This window comes from Canis aureus, chromosome Y, assembly GCF_053574225.1.
Source record: "Canis aureus isolate CA01 chromosome Y, VMU_Caureus_v.1.0, whole genome shotgun sequence".
In the NCBI taxonomy this organism is placed as follows: domain Eukaryota; kingdom Metazoa; phylum Chordata; class Mammalia; order Carnivora; family Canidae; genus Canis; species Canis aureus.
The window spans coordinates 900,795-922,392 of NC_135650.1; the positions used below are offsets into that span (position 1 = coordinate 900,795).

The 21,598-nt window shown below is 42.4% G+C and overlaps 1 long non-coding RNA gene across 1 annotated transcript; it reads right to left on the minus strand.

Annotated features, from left to right (window-relative positions):
- Window positions 1-2,097: 2,097 nt before the first annotated feature.
- Window positions 2,098-19,526, minus strand: LOC144309397 (uncharacterized). The gene is made up of 3 exons (XR_013375399.1): window positions 18,882-19,526; window positions 16,167-16,287; window positions 2,098-6,495 (listed from the first exon to the last, which is right to left on the minus strand). It is a non-coding gene; the product is annotated as an uncharacterized LOC144309397 (long non-coding RNA).
- Between the last annotated feature and the right edge of the window lie 2,072 nt (window positions 19,527-21,598).

The window sequence follows — 21,598 nt, forward strand, 5'->3', positions numbered from 1 at the left end:
CTCTTATTCTTCTTAGTGTATGTTTTATTTGCTGTTCTTTCTCCGGTTCCTTTAGGTGCAAGGTTAGTTCGTGTATTTGAGTTTTTTCCAGTTTTTTGAGGGAGCCTTGTGTTGCAATGTATTTCCCTTTTAGGACTGCTTCTGCCGTATTCCAGAGATTTCGAACAGTTGTATCTTCATTTTCATTAGTTTCCATGAATCTTTGTAATTCTTCTCTAATTTCCTGGTTGACCCATTCCTCTTTTAATAGGATGCTCTTTAACCTCCACGTGTTTTGAGTTTCTTCCAAATTTCTTCTTGTGATTGAGCTCTACTTTCAAAGCATTATATACTCTGAAAATATCCTGGGGACGACCCCAATCTTTTGGTATTGGTAGAGACCTGATTTGTGACCCAGCCTGTGGTCTATTCTGGATAAAGTTCCATGTGCGCTTGAGAGGAATGTGTATTCATTTGAGTTCGGATGGAAAGTTCTGTATATATCTGTGAAATCCATGCCGTCCAATGTATGATTCAAGGCCCTTGTTTCTTTGGTGATGTTGTGCTTAGTACATCTGTCATTTGCAGAAAGTGCCACGTTGAAGTCTCCTACTAGTAGTGTATTATTATCTAATTTTGTCTCTCCTTTGGTTATGAATTGATTGATATGCTTGTCATCTCCCACAGTAGGGGCATAAACATCTCATGATTGTTAGGTCTTCTTGTTGGATAGACCCTTTAAGTATGATGTAGTGTCCCTCTTCATCTCTTACTACAGTCTTTGGTATAAACTTTAATTTATCTGGTATGATGAGTGATACCCCAGCTTTCCTTTGAGGACCATTTGAATGGTAAATTGTTCTCCATCCTCTCATTTTCAGGCTGGAGGTGTCCTTAGGTCTCAAATGAGTCTCTTGTAAACAGCAAATAGCAAATGGGTCTTGCTCTTTTATCCAGTCAGAAACCCTGTGTCTTTTGATGGGATCATTTAGCCCATTCACCCTCAGAGTAACTACTGAAAGATATGAATTTAGTGTCATCACAATACCTATTCAGTCCCTGTTTTCGTGGATTATTTCTTTGGGCTTCCTCTTTCTTTAACAGAGGCCTCCTTAATATTTCTTGCAGAGCTGGTTCAGTGGTCACATAGTCTTTCAGTTTCTGCCTATCTTGGAAGGTCTTTATCCCTCCTATTCTGAATGAGAGCCTTGCCGGATAAAGTATTCTTGGCTGCATGTTCTGCTCATTTAGTAGCCTGAATATTTCCTGGCAGGCCAGAAAGGGCTGGCTCTGGCTCTGTGTTGATGTCTGCTGTTAATCTAATATTTCTCCCCATATGAGTTAAGAATCCCTTGTCTCGGGATCCCTGGGTGGCGCGGCACTTTAGCACCTGCCTTTGGCCCAGGGCGCGATCCTGGAGACCCGGGATCGAATCCCACGTCGGGCTCCCGGTGCATGGAGCCTGCTTCTCCCTCTGCCTATGTCTCTAGTTCTCTCTCTCTCTCTCTGTGACTATCATAAAAAAAATAAAATAAAAAAATAAAAAAATAAAAAAATAAACTAAAAACCCCACTACTTTAATAAAAAAAAAAAAAAAAGAATCCCTTGTCTCTCGCTGCTCTAAGGATTTGCTCTTTATCTTTGGAATTTGCGAGTTTCACTATTAAATGTCGAGATACTGAATGGTTTTTATTGATTTTGAGGGGGAGGGGGCCTCTCTGTCTCCTGGATCTGCATGCCTGTTTCCATGCCCAAATTCCCAGCTATGGGAAGTTCTCAGCTATGATTTATTCAAATATGCTTTCTGGTCCTCTGTCTCTCTCAGTGCCCTCTGGAACCCCAATTATATGTAGAGTCTTCCTTCTGAGGTTATCATTTATTTCCCTTAACCTTTCCTCATGGTCTTTTAATTGTCTGTCTCTTTTATCCTTTGCTTCCTTCCTTGCCATCAACTTGTCTTCCGTGTCGCACACTCTTTCTTTCCTTTTTTTTTATAATAAATTTATTTTTTATTGGTGTTCAATTTGCCAGCATACAGAATAACACCCAGTGCTCATCCCGTCAAGTGCCCCCCTCAGTGCCCGTCACCCATTCACCCCCACCCCCCGCCCTCCTCCCCTTCCACCACCCCCAGTTCGCTTCCCAGAGTTAGGAGCCTTCATGTTCGTGCACTCTTTCTTTCACCTCATTAACCCTCCTTGATAGGACCTCCAGTTTGGATTGCATCTCATTTAATTGATTTTTTATTATGGCCTGAATAGATCTAAATTCTGCAGTCATGAAGTCTCTTGAATCTATTATGCTTTTTTCCAGATACACCAGTTGCTTTATAATTGTGCTTCTGCATTGGCTTTCTGACATCGAATTGTAATCCATATTCTGGAACTCTGTGGCAGAGTGTTCTCTTTCTGATTCTTTCTTTTGTAGTGAGTTCTTCCTTCCAGTCATTTGCTCAGTGCAGAGTGGCTGTATGAGTGGGCTGAGTCAAGAGTATTAACCACGACCTAAGTAAATTTTACCCTAGAGGATTCTGATGAGGTCAGAGACCAGAAAATGAAAACAAAGATCACAACAAAATAAAACAAAAGGACCACTGAAGTGAAAAACACATTTTAAAACAAAGCAGTAAAAAGTAAAAGGCCAAGAATCTCAAAGAAGAAGAAGAAAAAGAAAAAAGAAAAAGAGAGGGGGAAAAAAAAGCAAAAGTAAAGGGGGCGGGGAGAAAAAAAGAGGAAAAAAAAGATAAGAAAAAGAAAGAAAGAGGGGGTGGATGGGGATTTGGTGGTGGTGAAGAAGTTGTAGTGGAGGGAGAATGTAGTCTACCCTAGGGGTTCTGGAGGGTGATACTCCTAGTTCCAATTGTATTAAGTTCTATGTGTTAGGAGATGCTCAATCCCAAATGTATATAAACCAGCAATACTTGTAGAAAGCCCCAGCAGTGACCAGCAAAACATAAACAAGATAAAAAGCGGGGGCCAGAATGGGAATGAAGAGAGAATATAATCTCACGGAATGAACCGGCACACTATACCACTTGGTTCTGGGTGCATGCTGGTCATGTTTCAGAAGGCATTAACTTCTGTCATTGTAGAACAAAACAAGACAGAGAAAACAAAAAGCGCAAAACAAGATCTCACATATCTCCCAAAATTGAATTGAGTTTGTTGAGGGGAATCTAGAAGTGAAAAATATATCTAAGACAAATGCATATGTAATTGTAGGCATACGAAAGTCAAAAAAGGAAGAAAAAAATGAAGAGGTGGTAAAATATTGTATTTAAGGTGGGAAAAGAGAAAAAATATTGGAAGCTTTTCGTCTGATATATAAACGAGTTGTACTGGGAAAAGGGGTGGGGGGAAGGGAGGGTACCCTCTAGTTCTATATACCATAAATCTCTCGACTTCCCCGGGAGCTTTCCAGTGCTGCTTGGTCAAGAACTTGCTCTTCCCCTGTTCTTCCAGCTGGTCCTCTGGGCGAGGGTTCTGCTGTGCTGATTCTCACATGTGCGTGCATGCACCTGGGAGAGCTGTCCCGCCCCCTGCCAGTTGCCGGCTCAGTGGTAGATGTTTACCTTGTGAGGCCTCTGTTCCCTGGTAGTGCTGCCTCTCCCAGGCACAGGGGGAAACAAGGAGGAAATCAACAATGGAGGTGGCCAGAATTCCAGCTCTGGGGTCAGCTCCCTGCTAGTAACTACCGCAGTCTTCCAGTTGGCACTGGACTAGTGCGACACCTCCGGGGCGGTGTGGGGGGCACTGATCCGAACAGCTTGCAGGGCACCCAGCGAGCGGCAGGAGAGTCCCCACTGTCCTGTGCCCTCCCTGCTTCCGCCTGTCTCAGGGGTAGAGCAGGATCGTGGGCTTTGTCTGCTCGGTGCCCTGGGATCCAGGGCCCTGTGCTGCTGGGATGGCGCCTCTGGGGCACGTGGCTCCCCAAGGCAGCAGGGCACAGACACCTCCGTCTGGAGCCGCCCGCCTAACCCACTGGCTTCTCCCAGATGCCCTGCCACGTGCCGCCAGCCCTGTACAGATCTGCCCAGTCTGTGGTGTGTTTTCCCTCCAGGGGCCCCTCCTGTATTCGTGTCTCTGGGAAACTGGAGGCTTCACTGCCCTTCCTGCTAAGGAAAGGAAGCTAAGCACTTATCTCTACCTGATTCCCCTGCTAAGCACTTTTCCCTCGGGGGAAAAGTCCACGGTGGAGTTTCAAAGTTCCTGCTTCTCCAGGGCTGGGCTTTCCTGTCCCTCCAGGAAGCTTTATCTGGGCTCCTCGTGGTGCCCCTCCCCAACTTGATCTTTTTTCTTTTATTTTTTTCCACCTTCCTACCTTTATTTTTTTTTTATTTATTTTTATTTTTTTATATTTTATATTCTTTTATATTTTTTATTATATTTTTATTTCATTTTATTTTATGTTTTTTATATTTTTTATATTTATTTTTTTATTTTTTATTTATTTCTTTTATTTATTTATTATTTTTATTTTATTTATTTATTTATTTATTTATTTATTTTTATTTATTTCTTTTATTTTTCTTTTATTTTTTTCCACCTTCCTACCTTGCTAGAAGCAAATGCTCCCTTCTCTCGGGAGCATTCTGATTGTTCTCTTTTTAAATCTCAGGTCGGAGTTGTCAGTGTTCGGGATGATTTCAGAGTTATCTCAGTAAGTTGGTGGGACCAGGTGAGTTGAGGACCCCTCCTCTTCTGCCATCTTGCCCCGCCCCCATACCGTGTTATTAGTTTCAGAAGTAGCATTAAGTGATTCATCAGTTGCACACCACACCCAGTGCCACTACTTCACTCCTTAATGCCCATCACCTAGTTAGCCCATCCTCTCACCCAAATCCCTCAGCTACCCTCAGTTTGTTCCCTAAAGCTCAGCATCTCTTATGGTTTGCCTGGTTCTCAATTTTCATCTTGTTTTATTTTTCTTTCCCCTCCCCCATGTTCATCTGTTTTGTTTCTTAAATTCCACATATGAGTGAAATCGTATGGTATTTGCCCTTCTCTGACTGACTTATTCTGCTTAGCAGAATGTCTTCTAGTTCCACCCATTCCATTGCAAGTGGCAAAATTTCTTTCTTTTTGATGGCTGAGTATACACACACAATGGATATATACCACAGCTCCTTTATCCATTCATTGGATTGTTGATGAGGACATCTTAGCTCTTCCCATATTTTGGCTATTGTGGAGATTGCTGCTATAAACATACATGTGCCCCTTAGTTTAATTTTGAGTTTAATTTGAGCCCTTGTGAGTGGTGTGAGGTGGGATCACATTGTGGTTTTGGTTTGGATTTCCCTGGTGCCCAGTGATGCGGAAAGTTCTTTTTTATGCGCCTGTTGGCCATTTGTGTGTTTTCTTGGGGGAAATGTCTGTTCGTGTCTTCTGCTCATTTCTTGACTGGATTATTTGGGTTTTTTGGGTGTTGATTTTGATAAGTTCTTTATAGATCTTGGATGCTAGCCCTTTATCTGATACGACATTTACGAATATCTAAAACTAAAAAAAGTTTTAGTTTTGTTGACTGTTTCCTTTTCTGTACAAAGTTTGTTGGGTTTTTGTTCTTCTTTAAATCTTTATCAAGTCCCAATTGTTCACTTTTGCCTTTGTTCTTCTTGCCTCTGGAGAGGCAATCAATTGCATCCATTTCTTTGCTATGGCTGAGGTCACAGAGGCTGCTGCCTGCATTCTCTGCAATTTTTGATGGATTCCTGTCTCACATTTAGGTCTTTCATCCACTTTGAACTTATTTTTGTGTTTGGTGTAAGAAAGTGGTACAGTTTTATTCTCTTGCATGTGTCTGTCCAACTTTCCCAACACCACTGGTTGAAGAGACTGGCTTTTTTTCCATTGTATATTCTTTCCTGCCTTGTGAAAGTTTAGTTGACCACAGAGTTGAGGGTCCATTTCTGACTTCTATATTCTGTTCCAAGGATCTGTGTGTCTTTGTGCTAGTAGGACACTGTCTTGATGATGACATCTTTGTCATACAGCTTGAAGTCAGGAATTGTGATGCCTCCAGTTTTGGGATTCTTTTTCAACATTCCTTCAGCTATTCTGGGTCTTTTCTGTTTCCACGCAAATTTTGGGATGGTTTATTCCAACTCTATGAAAAAATGCTGATGGTATTTTGATACGGATTGCATTGAATGTGTAGATTGCTCTGTGTAGTATAGATATTATAGCAATATTTGTTCTTCCAACCCATGAGCATGGGAATTTCCATTTCTTTGTGTCCTCCTCAATTCCTTTCTTAAGTGTTCTACAGTTTTCAGAGTACAGATCCTTTACCAAAGTGGTTAGGTTTCTTCCTAGGTATCTTATGGTTTTTGGTAGAATTGTAAATGGGATCAATTCCTTCATTTCTCTTTCTTCTGTCTCATTGTTAGTGCACAGAAATGCACTGATTCCTGTGCATTGATTCTGTATCCTGCCAGTTTGCCGAATTGCTGTATGAATTCTAGCAATATTTTGCTGGAGTCCTTTAGGATTTTTCCATGGAGAATCATGTGATCTGCAAAAAGGGAGAGTTTGATTTCTTCTCTGTTGATTTGGATGCCTTTTATTTCTTTGTGGGTTTTTTAAGTTTTTATTTATTTCTTTATTTTTTAAAATTTTTATTGCCAAGGCTAAGACTTCTAGCATTATGTTGCACAACAGTGGTGAGAGTGGACATCCCTGTCGTGTTCTTGAACTTAGGGTAAAAGATCTCAGTTTTTCCCTGTTTTGGATGATATTTGCTGTGAGTTTTTTTTAATATGGCTTTTATGCAAATGAGATATGTTCCCTCTAGCCTTACACAGTGGACAGTTTTTATCAAGAAAGGATGCTCTATTTTGTAAAGCACTTTTTCTGCATCTATTGAGAGGATCATATGGCACTTGTCCTTTCTTTTACGCATGTGGCATATCACACTGGTTGATTTGTGTATGTTGAGTCACCTTGCATCCCAGGAATAATGCCCACCTGTTCGTGGTGAATAATCCAGGTAAATGGGCTGTTGGATCCTATTGGCTAGTATCTTGATAAGAATTTTTGCATCTATGTTCATCAGGGGGAGTTCTTCTTTCTAGTTATTTTTCTCAGTGCAGAGTGGCTGTATGAGCGGGCGGTGTCAAGACTATCAACCATGACCTGACTAAATTTCACCCAGATGATTCTGCCGAGGGTCAGAGACCAGAAATTGAAAACAGATCAGACAAAATAAAATGAAAGGACAACTAAAGTGAAAAACAAGTTTAAAAAAAAAGTAGTAAAAAATAAAAGGCCATGAACCTAAAAAAGAAGGGAAAAAAGGAGGGAAAAAGAAGAATAGAAAAAGAAAAAGAGAATAAGAAAAAAAGGTGGGGAGGGCGGGACTGGGAGATGGTGGTGGTGAAGAAGTTGTAGTGGAGGGAGAATGTAGGGGTCCGGAGGGTGATTCTCTTGTTTCTGATATATTAAGTTCTGTATTATTAGAAGATGCTCAGTCCCAAATTTATATAAACCAGAAATACTTGTAGAGGGCCCCAACATTGACCACCAAAGCATAGATGAGATAAAGGGGGGGGGGCAGAATGGGAATGAGGAATCTCACAGAATGAAACAGCATGGTATAATACTTGGTTCTGGGTGCATACTGGGTCATGTTTTAGAAGGTATTAACTTCTGCCATTGTAGAGCAAAATGAGGCAGCGAAAACAAAAACACAAAACAAAGAAAACATATCTTGCATATCTCCCAAAATTAAACTGAGTATGTTGAAGGTAATCTAGAAGTGGAAAATACATCAAGGTCTGTAACTGTAGAAATATGAAAGTCAGAAAGGAAGAATCTTAAAAATGAAGAGGTGGTAAAATATTGTAGTTAAGGTGGGAAAAGAGAAAAAATTGGAAACTTACGGTCTGATCTAATGCTTTCCTGGAAAAGGGAGGAAAAAAATTAAAAAGGAGGGGTATACTCTGGTTCTATAAACTGTAAATCCCTCAACTTCCCCTGGAGCTTTCCAGTGTTGGTCCGCCAAGAACTTGCTCTTCCCCTGTCCTTCCAGCTGGTCTTTTGGGAGAGGGGCCTGTTGTGCTGATTCTCAGATGTGTGCACCCAGGTAGCTACCCCGCCCCATGCCAGGTGCAGGGCTCAGTGGGAGCTGTTTATTCTCTGAGGCCGCTGTTCCCTGGCGACCCCACTCCGCCCCAGGCACAGGGTGACACAAGGAGGAACAACAATACTGGCGGCAGCCAGTTCTCCAGCTCTGGAGTCAGCTCCCACAGTAACTACTACAATTTCCCAGTCCACACTGGCCTCATGTTCCGGGGGCGGGAGGTGCTGATCTGCACAGCTAGGGGCGCCCGGGGGCGGGGGGCAGGAGAATCCTCACTGACCTGTGCTCTCGTTGCCTCCACCTGTCCCAGGGAGGGGGGAGCACCGGATCCTAGGTTGAGTTCCCCGGTGCCCTGCTGTCTGGGGCCTGTGCTGCTGGAATCATATTCTCAGGGCGCGGCTCCCGAAAGCAGCAGGGCACAGCCCCCTCCGTCGGGAGCCTCTGCCTGAGCTTCTCCCGAGGCCCGCCGGCCCGTACTCCATCCAACCCTTTACCGAGCTCAGCCCACAGTCTATAGAACGCTCTCCCGCAGGGTGCACTTCCTCTGTTAGGGACTCTGGGAGACTGGAGGCTCCACTGCCCCTCCTGCAATTCTGCCCAAGTTCCCTACTAATCGCCTTTCCATCTGGGACAAACCTGGTGTGGATTTTTAAAGTTCCTGCTTCTCAGGGACTGGGCTTCCCTGTCCCGGGAGGCTTTTGCTACCCGGACTTAGCCAGGCTCCACGTGGGGGGCTCCCCCCCCACCCCCCGCTTGATTCTTTTTTTTAATTTTTTTCCGCCTTCCTACCTCGTTAGAAGCAAAAACTCTTCTCTCTGGAGCGTTCCAGCTGTTTTCTCTTTAAATCTCAGAGTGAGACCTAGATAACCTTCAAATCATCCTGAAAACCTATAAATTCCACCTGAGAGGAATTCGGAGGCTCCGCGTGGAGAGGGCTGTATCGCCAGGGAGGGGGATTCCAACAGTGCAGGCCCCAGAGCCCAGGCTGCCGGAGGACACAGCCCAGGATCCGGCGCTCCCCGCGGGACAGGCAGAGGCCGGGAGGGCACAGGACAGCAAGGACACTCCTGCCGCCACTACCCTGAGCAGTGCAGATCAGCGGCCCCGCCCCCGGAGAATCCAGAACCCTGCGGACTGGGAGCTGCGGTAGCAGTAACTACCGGGCTGGACTCCAGGGCTGGAGAGCTGGCCGCTGCCACTGTTCCTCCTGGGGCCTCACAGGATAAACAACCTCCACTGAGCCTCACGGTGGCCTCACAGGATGAACAGGTTAAACAACTCCCAATGAGCCGTGTACCAGGCAGGGGGCTGAGAAGCTCCCCCAGGTACTCACACCTGAGAATCAGCACAGCAGGCCCCTCCCCCAGAAGACCAGCTAGAGGGAAGAGGGAAAAGCAAGTTATTGACCAAGCAGCACCGGAAAGTCCCGGGGAAGTCGAGGTATTTACAGTATATAGAATCAGAGGATACTCCCCCTTGTTCTTTGTCTTCTGTTCCCCCCACCCCATTTTTTTTCTTTTTTCTTCTTCTTCTTCTTCCGTTTTTATTTTTCTTTTTTCTGTTCTCTCTTTTTCTCCTTTTTCCAGTACAACTTGCTTTTGGTCACTCTGGACTGAGCAAAATGACTAGAAGGAAAAACTCCCCTCAGAAGAAAGAACCAGAAACAGTCCTCTCCCACAGAGTTACAAAATCTGGATTACAATTCAATGTCAGAAAACCAATTCAGAAGCACAATTATAAAGATACTGTTGGCTCGAGAAAAAAGCATAAAGGAGTCAAGAGACTTCATGACTGCAGAATTTAGATCTCATCAGTCAGAAGTTAAAAATCAATTAAGTGAGATGCAATCCAAACTGGAGGTCCTAACCATGAGGGTTAACGAGGTAGAAGAATGAGTGAGTGACATAGAAGACAAGTTGATGGCAAGGCGAGAAACTGAGGGAAAAAGAGACAATTAAAAGATCATGAGGATGGGTTAAGGGAAATAAATGACAGCCTCAGAAGGGAAAATCTACATGTAATTGGGGCTCCCGAGGGTGCCGAAAGGGACAGAGGTCCAGAATACGTATTTGAACAAATCATAGCTGAGAACTTTCCTACCTGGGAAGGGACACAAGCATTCAGATCCAGGAAATAGAGAGATACCCCCCTAAAATCAATAAAAACTGCTCAACACCTTGACATTTAATAGTGAAACTTGCAAATTCCAAAGACAAAGAGAAGACACTTAAAGCAGCAAGAGACAAAAAAATCTCTAAATTTTATGGGGAGAAATATTAGATTAACAGCAGACCTCTCCACAGAGACCTGGCAGGCCAGAAAGTGCTGGCAGGATATATTCAGGGTCCTAAATGAGAAGACCATGCAGCCAAGAATACTTTATCCAGCAAGGCTCTCATTCAGAATAGAAGGAGAGATAACGAGCTTCCAAGATAGGCAGAAACTGAAAGAGTATGTGACCACCAAGCCAGCTCCGCAAGAAATCCTAAGGGGGATTCTGTAATAGAAAGAAGAAGTCCAAGGGAACAACCCACAAAACCAGGGACTGAATAGGTATCATGATGACACTAAATCCATATCTTTCAATAGTAACGCTGAACGTGAATGAGCTTAATGACCCCACCAAAAGGGGCAGGGTTTCAGACTGGATAAAAAAGCAAGACCCATCTATTTGCTGTCTACAAGGGACTCATTTTAGGCAGAAGGACACCTACAGCCTGAAAATAAAAGGTTGGGGAACACTGTACCATTCAAATGGTCCTCAAAAGAAAGCAGTGGTAGCCATCCTTATACCAGATAAACTAAAGTTTATCCCGAAGTCTGTAGTGAGAGATGAAGAGGGGCACTATATCATACTTAAAGGATCTATCCAACAAGAGGATGTAACATCATCAATATTTATGCCCCGAATGTGGGAGCTGCCAAGTATAACAATCAATTAATAAGCAAAGTTAAGACATACTTAGATAATAATACACTTACACTTGGTGACTTCAATCTAGCGCATTCTACAATCGACAGATTTCCCAAGCACAACAATATACAGAGACAAGAACTTTAAAGTTTTCTTTCCTTATTTATTTATTTATTTATTTATTCATTCATTCATTCATTCATTCATTCATTCATTCATTCAGAGAGAGAGAGACAGGCAGAGGGAGAAGCAGGCTCCATGCAGGGAGCCCGATGTGGGACTCGATTCCGGCCCTCCAGGATCACGCCCTGGGCTGCAGGCGACGCTAAACCGCTGCGCCACCAGGGCTGCCCGAGACAAGAGCCTTAAATGATACACTGGACCAGATGGATTTCAGAGATATTTACAGAACTTTATATCCAAACGCAGCTGAATACTCATTCTTCTCAAGTGCACATGGAACTTTCTCCAGAATAGACCACATACTGGGTCACAAATCAGGTCTGAACCGATACCAAAAGATTGGGATCGTCCCCTGCATATTTTCAGACCATAATGCTTTGAAATTAGAAATAAATCACAAGAAGAATTTTGGAAGGATTCCAAGGATGTGGAGGTGAAGGACCCTTCTGCTAAAAGATGAAAGGGTCAACCAGGAAATTAAAGAAGAATTAAAAAGATTCATGGAACCTAATGAGAATGAAGATACAACCGTTCAAATTCTTTGGGATACAGCAAACGCAGTCCTGAGAATTAAAAAGATTCATGGAACCTAATGAGAATGAAGATACAACCGTTCAAATTCTTTGAGATACAGCAAACGCAGTCCTGAGGGGTAATACATCGCAATACAAGCATCCATTCAAAAACTGGAAAGAACTCAAATACAAAAGCTAACCTTGCACCTAAAGGAGATGGAGGAAAAAAAACAGCAAATAGATTCTACACCCAGCAGAAGAAGAGACTTAATAAAGATTCAAGCAGAACTCCATGAAATAGAGACCAGAAGAACTGTGGGACAGATCAACAAAGCCAGGATTCGGTTCTTTGAAATAAAGAATAAGATAGATAAACCATTAGCTAGCCTTATTAAACAAGAGAGAGAAGACTCAAATTAATAAAATTATGAATGAGAAAGGAGAGATCACTACCAACACCAAGGAAATACAAACGGTTTTTAAACCATATTATGAACAGCTATATGCCAATAAATGAGGAAACCTGGAAGAAATGGACACATTTCTGGAAAGCCACAAACTACCAAAACTGAAACAGGAAGAAATAGAAAACCTGAACAGGCCAATAACCAGGGAGGAAATTGAGGCAGTCATCAAAAACCTCCCAAGACACAAAAGTCCAGGGCCAGATGGCCTCCCAGGGGAATTCTATCAAACGTGTAAAGAAGAAACCATAAGTATTCTACTAAAGCTGTTCGGAAAGATAGAAAGAGATGGAATACTTCCAACTCATTCTATGAGGCCAGCATCACCTTCATTCCAAAACCAGACAAAGACCCCACCAAAAAGGAGAATTATAGATGAATATCCCAGATGAACATGGATGCAAAAATTGTCAACAAGACACTAGCTAATAGGATCCAACATTACATTAAGAAGATGACTCACCATGACCACAGGGGATTTATCCCTGGGATGCAAGGTTGGTTCAACACTCGTAAAGCAATCAATGCGATAAATCGTATCAACAAGAGTAAAAACAAAACCATGTAATCCTCTCAATAGATGCAGAGAAAGCATTTGACAAAATACAGCATCCATTCCTGATCAAAACTCTTCAGAGTGTAGGGATAGAGGAAACATTCCGCAGCATCTTAAAAGCCATCTATGAAAAGCCCACAGCAAATATCATTCTCAATGGGGAAACACTGAGAGCCTTTTCCCTAAGATCAGGAAGAAGACAGGGATGTCCACTCTCACCACTGCTATTCAGCATAGTCCTAGAAGTCCTAGCCTGAGCAATCAGACAACAAAAAGAAATAACTGGCAAAGAAGAAGTCAAACTCTCCCTCTTTGCAGATGACATGATACTCTACCTAGAAAACCCGAAAGCCTCCACCCCAAGATTGCTAGAACTCATACAGCAATTCAGCAGTGTGGCAGGATACAAAATCAATGCCCAGAAGTCAGTGACCTTTCTATACACTAACAATGAGACTGAAGAAAGAGAAATTAAGGAGTCAATCCCATTGAAAACTGCACCCAAAAGCATAAGATACCTAGGAAGAAACCGAACCAAAGAGGGAAAGGATCTATATATACCCTAATAACTACAGAACGCTTCTGAAATAAATTGAGGAAGACACAAAGAAGATGGAAAAATATTCCATGCACATGGAGTGGAAGAATTAATATTGTGAAAATGTCAATGCTACGCAGGGCAATTTACGTGTTCAATGCAATCCCTATCAAAATACCATGGACTTTCTTCAGAGAGTTGGAAGAAACCATCTTCAGATTTGTGTGGAATCTGAAAAGACTCCGAATAGCCAGGGGAATATTAAAAAAGATATCGATAGCTGGGGTCATCACAATGCCAGATTTCAGGTCGTACTACAAAGCTGTGGTCATCAGGACAGTGTGGTACTGGCACAAAAACAGACACATAGATCAATGGAACAGAACAGAGAATCCAGAAGTGGACCCTCAACTTTATGATCAACTAATATTCAACAAAGGAGGAAAGACTATCTACTGGAAAAAAGACAGTCCCTTCAATAAATGGTGCTAGGAAAACTGGACAGCCACACACGGAAGATAGAAACTGGACCCTTCTCTTACACCATACACAAAGACAAACTCAAAATGGATGAAAGATCCAAATGTGAGACAAGAGTCCATCAAAATCGTAGAGGAGAACACAGGCAACACCCTTTTTGAACTCGGCCACAGTAACTTCTTGCAAGATACATCCATGAAGGCAAGAGAAACAAATGCAAAAATGAACTATTGGGACTTCTTCAAGATAAGAAGGTTTTGCACAGGCAAAGAAACAGTCCACAAAATTAAAAGACAACCTACAGAATGGAGAAGATATTTGCAGATGACATATGAGATAAAGGGCTAGTATCCAAGATCTGTAAAGAACTTATTAAACTCAATATCAAAGAAACAAACGATCCAGTCTTGAAATGGGCAAAAGACATGAACGGAAATCTCACAGAGGAAGACATAGACATGGCCAGCAAGCACATGAGAAAATGCTCCACACCACTGGGCTTCAGTGAAATACCAATCCAACCCACAATAAGATACCACCTCACACCAGTGAGAATGGGGAAAATTAACAAGGCAGGAAACAACAAATGTTGCCGACGATGTGCAGAAGGGGGAACCCTCTTGCACTGTTGGTGGCAGTGTGACCTGGTGTAGCCACTCTGGAAACTGTGGAGGTTCCTCAAAGAGTTAAAAATAGAACTATCCTATGACCCAGCAATTGCACTGCTGGAGATTTACCCCAAAGATACAGATGAAGTGAAAAACCTGCACCCCGATGTTTATAGCAGCAATACCCACAATAGCCAAACTGTGGAAGGAGCCTCGGTGTCCACTGAAAGATGAATGGATAAAGAAGATGTGGTCTGTGTATACACTGGAATATTACTCAGCCATTAGAAACGAGAAATTCCCACTATTTGCTTCGACGTGGAGGGACTTGGAGCGTATTGTGCTGAGTGAAATAAGTCAATCTGGAAAGGAGAAACATTATATGGTCTCATTCATTTGGGGAATATAAAAAATACTGAAAGGGGAAAGGAGAGAAAATGAGTGAAAATATCAGTGATGGTGACAAAACATGAGCGACACCTAACTCTGGGAAATGAACAAGGTGTAGTGGAAGGGTAGTGGGTGGGGGGTTGGGGTGACTGGGTGACGGGCACTGAAGGGGCACCTGATGGGATGGGCACTGGGTGTTATGGTATATGTTGGCAAATTGAACTCCAATGAAAAATAAATAAAAATAATTAAAATAAATAAGTAAATCTCAGAGAGAATTCCTAGGTTTTCAGGATGATTTGAAAGTTATCTAGGTAAGTTGGTGGGGACAGGTGACTTGGGGACCCTACTCCTCCGCCATCTTGCCCTGCCCCTCGTCTGATGTTTTGGACCTTTCTTTGCTCCATAGATTTGCTAGATGCAAGCCTACGTTGGTTTTCTGTGAGAGAGGTCTGCTGGACTTGTTCAGGAGGTGACTTGTCCTTCTAAAGATGCCAGGTCAAGGTGTGGGGTTTAGCATAGTGGTTTCCAGCCTTCCTTGGAGGTGCTGTGTTTGCCTCCGAAGCCAAACTGCGCTGGTGGGCAGGACGAGGGAGTGGTGGTGAAGTACGTAGTCGATGGCATCACCCTGCCCTCTTGTCCCTGGGGATGGAATTTCCAGCCACTGCTGTTCAGGAAGCCCTCTTGGGAAAGCAAACAATCTCCTGTGTCCCTAGCTTTTGTCAGTTCACTACCTTTAACCTGCCTGTGCCTAGCCTGTCAGCACATCCAGAGCCACAGATCTGTATTTTATCTCTGGCCAGTGGCTGGGATTCCAAACTCCAAGTTTTATAGGGCCTGGTAAGGTGCAGACCCATTCCTCTATCCCAGATAAGAGGCTTGGGGCATGGCCAGCACCATCCCATCCCTGAAAAGCAGTAGCACAGTGGGGGTGCACAGTGGGGGTGCAGGCTAGAGTTTATTGTAGCACTCAGCAAAAAACTGCAGCCTGGTTATCGGGTGTCTGTACTTGACTCAGTCTCTTACTCCCTTATGTCCCAGAAAAGCCATCGCAGAGGCTTGAACCTATTGTGGCAGACAGCGAAAAGCAACAGCCAGGTTTTCTGCAATCTGCTCCATTCTCTGCTTTCAGCTAGTTTCTACCACAGAAAAGCAGCTGCTATGTGCACACTGAGGTTTACACACACACAGACACACACACACACAGCTATCTACCTATCTATCTATCTATCTATCTATCTATCTATCTATCTATCTATATCTATCTATCATCTATCATCTACCTATCATCTCTAAACAGACCATAGGTGGTGACATCTCTAGACCCCTATTCAGCAGGAAGAAGTTATAGAAGATGATATTCCACTCCCAGCCAACTTGAAGATTTAACGGTCAAAATAATTCAGAGGGGAAATGATGTGGGGGACAGAGGCAAAAGAAAAATTAAATGGCCTTACCATTCACAGTCCATTGACAAGTCTTTGAAACAAGCAGAGTGACACTCTTGTAGGAACCAGCTGCCTGAATGTTAATACTTTGTGAAGGACAAAAGGCAATCTTAGCCCAACGCTCAGGATCCTGTAGGTGTATTTTAACATTATAAATTCCTTTAGAAATTTCCGGTATCTCCTCTCCCCAAGACACATATTGGCAATCATTCCCCTAAGCATAGGACCCACCGATATACATCTGAAGGGTCTCAAAACTACGGGCTTATTAGACAGTAATAAGTGACCTTTCCCCAACGATAGCTAGCCCCCTCAAGGTCCTGGAAACCTGTTTCCAAAATTCCTCAGAGATTTATGGTATTCCTAACTTCTCCCAACTCCCAACTATATAATAACCACCCCTTAATATCCTATTGTAGCTCTCCCACAGGGCCTGTCCTGTGGGACAGCTTCAATAAAACCACCTTTTTGCACCAAAGACATCTCAAGAATTCCTTCTTGGCCACTGGATTTCAACCCTAACGTCTCTCCTACATCACTCTAGTCCAAAAGAAGGATGAAAAATGGATGTTAGGTGGTCATACAAATGAGACACAGCCGTGTCTACCATCATTTTAAATTTGGAAGGTTGGCTCAGTTGGCAGTGGTTTTAACAGTGCATCCATGCATCCAGGCAAAATCCAGGTTTCAGTGGCCTATCCACCAACGGGGGAAGGAACTTGTGACTCAAGTTAGAGTCACAGAACCACTGCGTCCCATTAGGAGTCAGTCATCTAATTCTAGGCCTCCTTGAATTGCACTTAAGATATCAAGGGCTAGTCAGTCTTGTAGGGCCATCTTTTGAATTTGTATAGGGATCAAAGGAGTCCAAATCCAGGGGCAATTTCTCTTAGCAAAGTTTTTGTCACTCCAGTGGCCTTTTTATCCAAATGAATGGAGTACTCCCTGTATTATCTTTCCCTGGTTATTATTTGGGTATAAAAAATTTCCCCTCATTATAAAGCATTTCTGAATATGCTTGTTCCTGGGCTATGTGAATTTTTTGGTCTGAATAGACTGCCCTCATGGACCTTATTGGAGGTAAGATTGGTAAAAGACAGAATATTTGCCTATTTGTGCTGCCTGCTTGGGCCATGTGGTCTACTGAATTGTTTTTTTTACATTCTAGGGTCATATCCTTTCTGCTGTCCTTTGAGGTGGTTTACAGCTACCTCCTCAGGTAAGTGTACAGGGTCGAGAACAGTTGTATTTTCAGGCTTAATATTTGATTAGGGAATTCTGGCTTGATAATGATCCCCTTTCTTCTAAATTGCTCCATGGATGAGGAAGGCATATTTGGAGTCAGTACAAATATTTTTTAAGGCTTTGTCTTAAAAATTGCAAAGCACAAGTGAGCACTACTAACTAACTCTGCTTTCCTGGCTCCTATTTGCTCTGGCCTCAATAGTCTGAGTTAGACCAACTATAGCTTACCCATCTTTTCTTATTCCCTTTTCCATGAAACTGCTGCCATTGGTAAACTGGTTGTCATCTGCATTTTCGATAGGGGAATCTTTTAAATCTGGTCGACTAGAATAAACAAGATCAACAACCTGTGAACAGTTATGCTCTATAGAAGTACAAAGGTCAGGTCCAGACATAAAGGTAGCTGGGTTTAAAGTTTGACAGTATCTCAGGCATATCTATGAGCACAGCCTAGTATTTCATAAGTCAGCCTCTCATCATCCATTGGTGGCCTCTGGTATCTAAGACATTCTGGACCTGAGGTGAAGTCATTAGAGTCATGGACTGTCTCATAGTGAGCTTTGAGGATCCTTCCACCAGGAGGGATGTTGTATGCTTGGCTAAAGCCTCCACTCAGCACTTTTGTATCAACAGAAGTGGCTGAGGGATAAAACCATCATGGAATCTTCTTTGTTTGAGGTCTATCCTTAACAATATCTTAGTTACAAGGAATCACTGGCAAGTGGGAGAAAACTTGTCTCAAGAAATAAGGGCATCCCCAAGTGCATCATCCAATCCAATCATAAAGAAGGAGAGGTCATCCATTATCTCCAGAAGTCCATAGTTAACCCTAGGGAGTGGGGTATGCAGTGGCTTTTGAGGAGTGATTTTTGTCATCGTAGCCACACAGATTTAGTCAAGGTGCTAGTTGAATCATACGATTGTTGGGGAGTCAATCACATTTTCAGCTCTTCAAATAATCATATGCCCATGGGGCGGTGTTATTATCCCCACAGAGTAACAAACAAGAGGACTGTGTATACGTGAGCTATCGTGGCAATTTCTCTGAAGTTTGCCTCAAGTTGTCTAGTGTAGGCAAACAACAAACTTTTAAAGACAATCTTAACTAGGATTTAACATCTGCAAAGATGTGTTATTGAAACTTAATTTTTCTGTCTAAAATCATCCTTATTTTCAGAGATAGCCAACTCGAGACTAATTTGTTTGCAAAACAAATAGAATTTTAACAAAGCTGACCTAATCATTTACATAAGTTCAACAACTGCCCATATCGATCTTTTAGAGTCTGTTTTGCTGGAACTTTTACAAGGAATCTAGATTGAACTTTTAGTAGCCCCTGTAGGCCAGAAGCCAAGATAAGTGCTTGCTGTCAGACATGCCTGCAATACCTGTAGACTTGGGCGGCTTTGTGTTCACAAGGCTCCCAAAGTATCCTGAGGTTCCTGCTGCACCTGCCAGAAAGTGACATTCTTTACTCACCTGGTGAGGCTGCTGGGAACTCTGCACACAAGGTATCAGGCCAACAGTTCCAAGGGGGCTTTATGGCTCCAGGTTTCATAAAGTCATAAACTGTGTAGTCATATATGAGTTTATGTCTGTCTCTCTGAAATATGACATTCCAGGCAAAGTCTTGTAGAATAACCAATGTTTCCAGTGGTGTCCTGTTACAAAGAGAACAGATTCCTGGAGAGCTTATGCAAATGACTATGATTGCCATGGAAGAAAGAAAAATTATTGAGACCTTTCGGATCTCAGGGGGTTCAGGTAGAGAGAAAAGTTAAATGCTTCCATTTGTTCACAAATGAATTATCAGGTTTCTGTACATCACAGATAGCTTAAGAGAAGTTTTCCTTAATCTGGAAGTGTAAACAGAGAGCCAGCAATGTTTCAAGCAAGAGCTACAAAACTGTAATCTTCTTCCTAGTTCATTTAGTCCCATATTACTAATTCTTGTTCAGTTTGAATGCAGCTTATTAATTAGTTCTGGAAAATTCTTACCCATTTCAGGTTTGGTCTTAAAGATATCAAATACCTATATTTGTCCCAAAGTCCTTTTATGAATCCCCTTGAAGATAAAAGTCATTTTGCAAGAGAATAGAAACAATTATAAATGACAAAAACTCAGAAATGGCCATTGTTGATGGTCTGTTCATTATGATGCAACTGACAAGGAAATACAGTTATTTCTGTGACACATAACACTTCAATAATCAGTATACCAAGTGATGACTTTATACAAGAAAGTAACATGCCAAATAAACAAGCCTGATTAGTCAAGGAGACTTCACCTGTGATTTAAATCTTGGGGAAGCTTGTTAAAAACCTTAGAACGTTTCGGGGTGGCTAAGTTGGTTAAGCATCTGCCTTTGGCTCAGGTCCTGGATGGAGCTCCAATCCGCTCCCTGCTCAGCGGGGAGCTTGCCTCTCCCTGTCCTTCCCCCTCTGCCTCTGCCCCACTCATGCTCACTCTCTGTCTCTCTCTCAAGTAAATAAATAAAAATTTTATTGGAAAAAAAAAAGCCTTAGAAAGTTTTAAAGCATAGCCTAAACCAGATTAGAGATCACCAAGGACCCGATAAAGGCAAAACAGAAACTGTTTTTTCTGGGAGGACAAAGGGAAAAGAAAACAACTTTGTTTACATTTTCATATCAAGAGCAAACCCACAACTCAAGAAAATTTTGTATTTTTAACACAGAGAAAGCAGACTTTCAACCTTATACCACTGTACTTTTTAAATCCATTCATTTTGATCTTAGTGCTGCCCTGACCATACATAAAATTCCTTCCCAAAGATTGCCCTTCACAAAAACCTTTTTATATCCAGATTTTGTCCCAAACCACTTCTCTCCAAACAACCAGTCTCATTCAGGACAAAACTACTTTCTTTTACCTTCAACAAGAGTGTCTTCCCTTTCCTTTGATTGTTCTTACACATACAGAGCTGCTTCTCTGATGCCCATCAGTCTTAATTAGCAGAAGTTTAACTCTTAGAAACCTTAGTCTCCAGTGAAAACCAAGTAGTAACCAGCTGTGGACAGTTATCCCAGATCTCTTTAGATGGCAAATTTATTTTTTTATTTATTTATTTATTTATTTATTTAAAAATATTTTATTTATTTATTCATAGAGACAGAGAGAGAAAGAGAGAGAGAGAGAGAGAGAGAGGCAGAGACACAGGCAGAGGGAGAAGTAGGCATCATACAGAAAGCCTGATGTGGAACTTGATCCAGGGTCTCCAGGATCACGCCCTGGGCTGCAGGCAGCGCTAAACCGCTGCACCACCGGGGCTGCCCTAGATGGCAAATTTATGAATCAGTTAAGCACAAAGCATCTTTGCCAATAGCCTCCAATATCCTTAGTGTGTTTACAATACGAAGTCAAAAGCACAAATCTTACATCCTTTAATCAATGCTTTAGCACTTTGTTCTATTTGGAAAGACCTAAATGTCCAATGAATTTGGTCCCATTTATCATCCAAGCAAAACTTTAAAGTTTCAGATTACCAAATACTTTGAAAGCTATCTTGACAATTACCCATGAAAACTTTGAGGCAGATCAGAGTAACCACCACTTTAAGTGTGCTAACAAATTGCAATGCAGATAACACAAGCTTATTTGATCTTCAGCAAATCTAGATAGAATACAAGTGTCATATTTAATGCTGATAACTCTAAAGACATGTCTATTTTAATTAAACCAGCAAACCTAAATTAGTTTAAAGGGCAAATATATTCCACCTGGGTCCACTTAAAAGGTCAATTTACTCCCCATTGTCAGTTTTTACCTGGGGCACCAGTGGGGAAATCTGAAGTGAGCGATGTATGCAGGCCACAACCAAAGTGGCGCAGAAACAAGAGGAGGGGAAGGGGAAGACAGAAGAGGCAGAGTGCTGCCAGAAGTCAGAGAAAGAGGGTCTGGTTTCAAAACCTCATCAGCTCTGACAGAGTGGTAGATGTCGTTTGTGGTGTGTTTTGTTTTGTTTTTGTTTTTGTTTTCCACCAAAGTGAAAATATGTGGTCCATATCAGGCCAGAGAAGACAGGGAATTTCCCTGAAACAAGAGGAGTTTTGGCAGTTGCTTGGGAATATTCCACAAAGTCCCTATCCCAAGATAGACTAACCACAGTTGGCTCCAATTATAGCCATTAGCCTGGAAATTAGGGAGAAGCCCCCACATCTATTAGGAGGAAGAACAG